The sequence below is a fragment of the Etheostoma spectabile genome, chromosome 7, assembly GCF_008692095.1.
Source record: "Etheostoma spectabile isolate EspeVRDwgs_2016 chromosome 7, UIUC_Espe_1.0, whole genome shotgun sequence".
Classification (NCBI taxonomy): Eukaryota; Metazoa; Chordata; class Actinopteri; order Perciformes; family Percidae; genus Etheostoma; species Etheostoma spectabile.
Genome location: NC_045739.1, coordinates 10,742,872 through 10,750,379, shown reverse-complemented (window position 1 = coordinate 10,750,379; position 7,508 = coordinate 10,742,872). Strand labels below are relative to the sequence as shown.

Genomic DNA, 7,508 nt, shown 5'->3' with positions numbered 1-7,508 from the left:
CATATTTCTAAAATTATGTTTTTGTTGAGTTGTTATTACACAATATTTTTTCTGACGTTTTCGAATCCCCTGAGTAATAACCCAAATTACACAAAAGATTAAAACTAATAAAAACAAAACTAGCAAACCCACTTAAAAAACTAATTAAAACTAATTGAACTGAATTTGAAAACAAAAAGTCAAAACGAAATAAAAACAAAAACTAATGAAAAATGCAAAGCTATAATAACCTTGGTTTGGTACTGCCAATTTGTGTTGTTATGTCATTGTCAAAAAAATCGTGGCAGAGAAACGTGATATCAATTCTAAGCAAAAAAAAAAAAATCGTGATTTGTATTTTTCCCTTAATCGTGCAGGCCTATACTGGAATTTGAAGTCCTTTCTTAGTTTTGACTAATTTGTTGCTGCAATTAAAAGGTTCACACTTAAATTGTAATTCAAATATTTTACCAAGTTGCTGGTGCATGATGTATTATTTTAATAATATACAGTATATCTGTGTATTTATTTGTCACATTTTGTTTAAAAAAGTTAGAAAAAAACAATGTTTAAGTCAAGCCTGATGTTGCCTTACACATAAAAGAATGATCTCAGTCACTTCCACACAGTGAGGTGTCATGACCTGGCTCGAAGGTATGACAAATGACAAAACACGTTCGCTTGATAAAATAAAATTTAATAAAATAAAAAAAGTTAAAAGTGCTATCATTTTATCAGTAATGTGTGTAGTGTATGGATGTGTGAAGGTGTCGCAATGTTAGAATGCAAAAGTAACCCAGCCAAAGTCCAAACAAACCAAGCAACCTTGAGGAGGGAGAGAGAAAGAGTGACTGCCCAGCGACTCCTATTTATGGACATGTGAGCAATCAGTTTATCCAGGTGTCAGTCATCAGTCCTTATAAGCCAATCCCAGCAACCAAAGGGAGGTAATAGGTCTTGAGGCCTAGTAGCCGTTACAGAGGAATACAGCTTATTAATTAAACACTGCTGTCAGATTGGTACTCAGTATTGTCCCAAATCCAGGTATTGTATTGGGACTGAAAAAGTTAGATTTGTGCATCCCTGGTCTGGTTTTAAGTCTACAAGTTAGCTCAAATCTTCAGACAATAGTCAATTTCAATTCAAATCTAAGGTCCTGTACATGACGAGCTAAATCACTATTTAATGCCATCTCCACTATCCTGTGAGGCTGTAGCCTGAAAGCACCTAGCTTCTCATCTCCTGTGTCCACAAAGAGGGAAGCCAGGGGATTATCTGTCCAAATGCAGTTTGAAAGAGTGTGTAATTAAAGTTCACACTGCAGACACCATCTCTCTTCTTTCCTTTCTCTTTCCCTGGGAATTCCACGCCTAACATGGCAGAACTATACATTTCCCTTGCCACTGCCTCCGTCGTATTTTTAGCCGTTGTTCACCCTCATTGATGGTTTTTGTACGTGTCTTGTACATGTAACATTTCTTTGTGCAACATGTTGCTCTCTGTCTGTCTGTGTCAACAGATGCCACTGTATGTGTCTGCCTGTCACCCTCTCTCCCTTTTTCTTTTCCTCTCTCACCCTCCTTCTCTCCCTCCATCACTTTTTGTCTGTGTGAGTGAGCATGCAGAGTGATCCAGGCAGTTAATTACAGTGGGTGCCTGTAAGGCTGGAACAAAAACCCTGCACAGACAGCATAACTCGGGCGGTAGAAACCAGACTGGTTCAACCCAGTCATCCCATACTGGTCCAGCTCAGCTCAGCTCAGCTCAGCCACACTCACAGGGCTAGAAACACAAGAGCAGCAGTCAAGTCTACAGTACTGAAGCTTGCCATGATGATGATTACCACCATTAATATTTGATTTAACATGTCCTGTCATGGAGCCTTTTGGATTTATGTCTGCAGATAAATGCCAGCTTATAAGGTTGCCTGCTACAATCAGCGTGCCATGTTTCTTAGTCAAACGGCTCATCCTTATTAAGGCCATGAGAGCACTTGGAAATGGTTAAGGATTATATCAACATTAGAGTTCAGTGTGCAGCACTTGTGAAACAGAATCTAGACCCATGTTCACCTATATGCAGTTGAGACCCCAGTTTGGTAATGACACTATGATCATTGATTGTATCTGGTCATAACACTTTGGCTCAGTGTAACAAATAGCAGCAGCAAAAGTAGGAGAAGTAGTTGGAGATAAGCTTGGCTGTTTCTGATTAAAAGACTAATTGGGTTAAGCCAGGTAAAGCATAGACAGATTATTGATGGGCAACTAAAATTAGGAGAGGCGGGATTAAATGGACCACAGCTGAACTCATTAGACCCAAATGTAATCGATTCAACCAACTCACCAGATATACGCACAACTAGGGAACATGCAAGTGTCCCGCGGGCTGAATCCACATTACCTAAGCAACAATAGAGATTCAATTGCTATTAAATGTTTGAGAAATTACCACATACCACTGGCATTAACTGTATAACGTAATCAGATATTCAATACATCTGAAGCACTTATGATTAAATTATCATGACGTGATTATTATCTAAGGCATATGCCACACAAGGGAAGAACGCTGAGTCAGATTTTAAGATTAATTTGTAAGGAAGCATTGATTGACATTAATAAACTGTTGCACACCTTTTTATATAAGGATCTGAATTGAATACATACAGATGAAGACCTTATAAAAAGTGGTCACCTAAAAAGAAATGTGTGTGCAGTGCATTGGCTAAAGGCATCTATTAATGTTAGTGAACTTGGTCCACTGGCCTTGGGTTCTAATCTGGCGTGTGGGCCAGCCTTTTTTCAACAATCTATTTTGGTAGTTTGAGCTGTTGTAGTTTACAGTAATCCAATCCTTTCCACCCACCACCTTGATTTTTGTCATGCTCATTCCCACACTGCAGGGCCACACACACACACTACATATACCCTCATAAATGAAGAAATATCTAGATACAGCAAAACTAATGCTCTCCTATGTGTTGATCGTGCCCTAAACCAGCTCCTATTTATCCCACTGTAGCTGAGGCACGCTCCTCCTTCAGTCGAGAATGTAACCAGGGAAGCCAGTTAGTCTTTAGTCTGTATGATATCTGATACTCATGCAGTTTTGGCCAAAATAGATGTTTAAGTGCTCACATGCTTTGGCATTCATGACCCCAGCCTCGTAAGTCATATCCTGTCTATTTCCCTTTCCCTGTTTAATGAGGCTACTTAACCTACAGTTTGACCTTCTGCTCTACCACATGTCTGAGCCAAAAAAATCTCATGGTGCATAACCAGGTCTTACCCTGTTTACCCTGCCACAAAGGTGCCCTGTGACAACAATATTACCTGACTAAACTGGCCATGCAAGTGTGGACAAAATAACAGAAAAACCCCAAAATATCATCTTATCAATTACAATTACCCTGTAGTAAATACTGGTGTACATTTCTGAAACTTCCATTCTATATTTGTAGAGAGACTGTATCAAAGGGGTGTTTCTGTGTTGTAAGGGTTTCCTGATTTTGTAAAGTAATCATAGTAGTTTGTCAACTAACTGTGGTCAAAATAAGAGCAGAAACAGAAGTCAAAACAGCAAATACAACAAACTACAGCAAGAAACTGCCATAGAGCTGAATCAAGATCTATTCAAAATAAATTGAACATCATAATCTTCTCGGATTGCATCATATTTTCTGGTGCTCTTGTTAATTTCAGAATCAATAACATGTTAGCCATGAAAAAACTTGTGCCGGCAACCTTTTTAAGTTTCTTGGACTATGGGGATTTTGTCCTTGTCTGTTCTGCCTATGGTACACTCCACCTTTTAGAGTCTGTGTACCACATAACTACGATGGTTCCCTTACTCATCATTGTACACTTTAGGATTTTGTAGACTGACCGTCACTAAGTCCATTTAGACCAAATGTTATGTATATTTTTGTAAACAAGGCCATGCTGGGTAAACTACCCTCATATGTAAACTCCAGACGCAGACCTCCAGCAGTCTTCAGCTTGGTTCCACCAGGTGGATTCCTTATCATGTTAAAAATATGAACCACGACTTAATAATAATAATTTATAATTAAAGCTGCAAGCAGCGTTGAATGGGCCCTCGCTCCTCTGCGTGAGTCGTAAACGGCGCTCCTTGCGACTGTGCCTTTACACGGCACTCAGACACTACAAATCGTTAGTAATGAAAAGGGAACTCCCTTCTGAGTTCAATGATACCTCACACAACACTCTACGTCATACAGTTCATTAGCTGTGAAAGGGGCGTGGCTAAAGCCTAGGGGTCGTGGCAAAGCATTACCAATAAAAAAGAAAGTCTGCTGAGTTCAATGATATCTCACATAAGACCCTACCTTAAACAAGTTGCCAGTTATGAAAGGGGGCATGGCTTAAGCATAGGGGGGGGCAGACCAAACCGTCACCAGTGAATAAGAAACTCTCTGCTCAGTTCAATGATACTGCACAAAACCATCACCAATCACACAAGACTCTACCTTTAACGGTTCAAAAGCCATAAGAGGGGGCGTGGCCTGAGTACATGGGCATGGTTAAAGTATAGGGGGCGGCTCAGTAGTAGTAAGTTTCATGTAAATCGGATGATGTTTGTCATATAAGTTGGATTTCTTGTTGCCACCTGGGGGCGCTATGACCAAAAGTCAATTTTTGCCTGTAGATGACTTCAGGCCTGGACCCTTGTCAAATTTTGGGCAGATATGACAATGTGCACTAAAGTTACAGCAAATTCTTCATTCATTGATAATTGCTTAAAATCGCTCTGGCACTCGGGCCTAATAATTATGAATTATGATTCTTATTGTGATGATTACTGTGTGCCTAAAGCTAGAGTCTTCATAGAGTTGCAGAAATGGAGAACAACCAGGCTGATTTCTTCCTCTAAATCAGCCTGGTTATCCATGGAAACCTGAACCTTTCTCTTCCTTAATTTCTGCCTACCTGTTTCTCTGTTGCTTCCCCATTTCCATTTATCTGAGGCTTCCTATCAGCAGTAATTGTATTTTGGTATGTTTAACAGTCTTGGCAATGGAAATAGAATTGTGACATATTAATGAAACACTTCAACTCATACTGCATTTTATTTTTTAGAGATGTTTCTGATGTTGTTGTGCCTCTCTTTGTGTGAATATGTGTGTGTGTGGGGGGAAGGCTAAGGGAATGGGAAGTAAGTTTGAATGAATGTCTAGACAAAATCTCACCAACTGAACTCTCAGTGACCTCTGCTGACTGTCTGATGGAACACTCAGTGGGAGACACGATAGATGCTGAGGAGGCAGCAGACAGGGACATACAGGCAAGCACTCTGTCTCTCACTGTGCCACAGGGTTAGGCAGCATTATGCTCTGACTGAGGAGTGAGACAGAGGACAGAGGCACCCAAACGCAGGCAGTTCTCCCTGACAAAATAAAGAACAACACAAAAACTACACTTTTGTAAAGGTGATGTAGAGACAGGCAGTAGTGAGACCTAAGCATGGTTATACTCACCTGCGCACAGTCAGGTACACACACATTCACAGTCATTGCATGTGTAATTAGTATGCATGCACATAGTAACTTGAGGTAGTTGGTGTTGAAGGAATGAAAACATGGGGGCATACCTGAACTGGGTAACTTGTTCTAAGCCATAATAGTGGAACGAGGAGCAGACTTTTGGTTGATGCTACTTTGCTGTTGAGAGGGGTGAAACCATTGCCTCTACCAGTAGATCCAGAAAAGGACACTGAACCAGTATAGACATAGTGCATGCTACAAAAAAAGGATGGATCAACATAGGGACAGAGAAACTGCATTACATGACAATCTTTTTACTTGCATCCAATCGTTTGCAGTACACCACCTCCCTTTGGGGGGAGCTTTGTGTAAAGCAAAAAGCTCAACATCAATGGAATCGATCAGTGGAAAAGCCAATATTAAGCTGACTTCTTTTTATAGTTAGGTCTGTTTGTGGCCCAACAATAGCTGCCATCTGACTCCGTCACTGATATCAAGTCAGACACACAGTTTTGTTTTTTCTTTTCCTATATTTTTCTTTTATGTAAATGGTTAAAGGTTGCTTGTTGTTAAAAACAAACATGTGGCAATGAACTCTTTAAGTGTGTTTTCTATTCAAACTTTTCACTACCATCAAAAACAAAAAGCCCTCACAGGTTACAAGGTCAACAAAGGTCAAAAGACCACAGACCTAAAATGCGTTATATATATACACATGGAGACAACGGCAGTTGCTTGTGACAAGTCTAAAAATACAGGGGGGGCAGGATAATTTCCACTGTAAAATGCTTTGATTGTGAGCATTGTTTTTGATTATCCAAACATTTGACCAAGACAGCGTTTTTCCATCAAAGTGAAATTGCAAAAATTTGACCCATCTTATCATTTCAGGATGCTGAAACTGTAATCCATGTATTTGTGTTTTCCCAACTTCTACTGCAATGCCCTTTTTTCTGGTCTTCCAAATTGTGCCAGTAGAGGCCTTTAACTTGCTCAGAACACTGCAGCCAGAATCCTGACAAAAACTAGAAAATATGATTACATAACACCTGTTCTGGCCTCTCTTCACTGGCTCCTAGTGCAAGCTAGCGCGGATTTAAGGTTCTTCTTTTAACATATAAGGCCCTGCATGGACTCGCACCACTTTATTTATCTGAGCTTATTACATCATATACACTGGAACGCTCTCTTTGCTTTCTTGATGCTGGTCTCCTGGTCATTTCCCTAGTAAACAAAAAATCAGTTGGTTATAGAGCATTCTCCTACCGTGCTCATCATCTTTGGAATGTCTTCCCACTACATGTTAAAGATCTCACTCAGTTGACATTTTTTAAATTTAGGTTGAAAACCCAGCTCTATTCAGTATACTACAGCCGACCACAACCATAACACACCATCCTTTCTGCGTCCTTCACAAACAAACCTTTTTCACTTATTCTCTTATGTTGCTGGTTTTGTATTGTTTATTATTACCGCTTTAATGCTGTTCACTTGTTTTGTTGCTGTCTGTTATTTCTGTGTTCCTTTAATTGTAAAGTGCGCTGAGACGGTGTTTAATGGTGATTTAACACTTTAAATAAAATGTGATTGATTAATTCAATATTATATCACATCACTTGAATATTCATAATTTCTTTTTGAATTGATAATACATATGGGATGTAAATACTTTTTTGTCCGAATACAGCACATTAAATGAATTAATGAGAGCACCGAGGGTGAGAAAAGAAAGAACAATACATAAGAATACACAAGAAATACAAGATATTCATTACATTCTTTTTCTAGTGTTAGTGATAAGTCAGTGGCTGTGTCTGTTCCTGTGGGATGCTGCCCATGCTAGTGAATTTGATTTTTGCCACATCCATTCTGGCTGCCATACTAGGGATTAGAGATGTTCCGATACCGATACCGGTTTCACCGCCGATATTGCCTTAAACACCGGTATCGGTATCGGGAAGTACTGAAGTTTATGGACCGATCCGATACCACATAATAAAGCCCTAAAGAAAATCTACGTTAA

At 39.6% G+C, this 7,508-nt stretch overlaps 1 protein-coding gene across 12 annotated transcripts in view; it reads left to right on the top strand.

The window, feature by feature from the left end:
• The window catches only part of wnk3 (WNK lysine deficient protein kinase 3), a 43,371-nt gene that overhangs the window by 17,233 nt on the left and 18,630 nt on the right, over window positions 1-7,508 (top strand). The gene's annotated exons all lie outside the window — the stretch shown is intronic.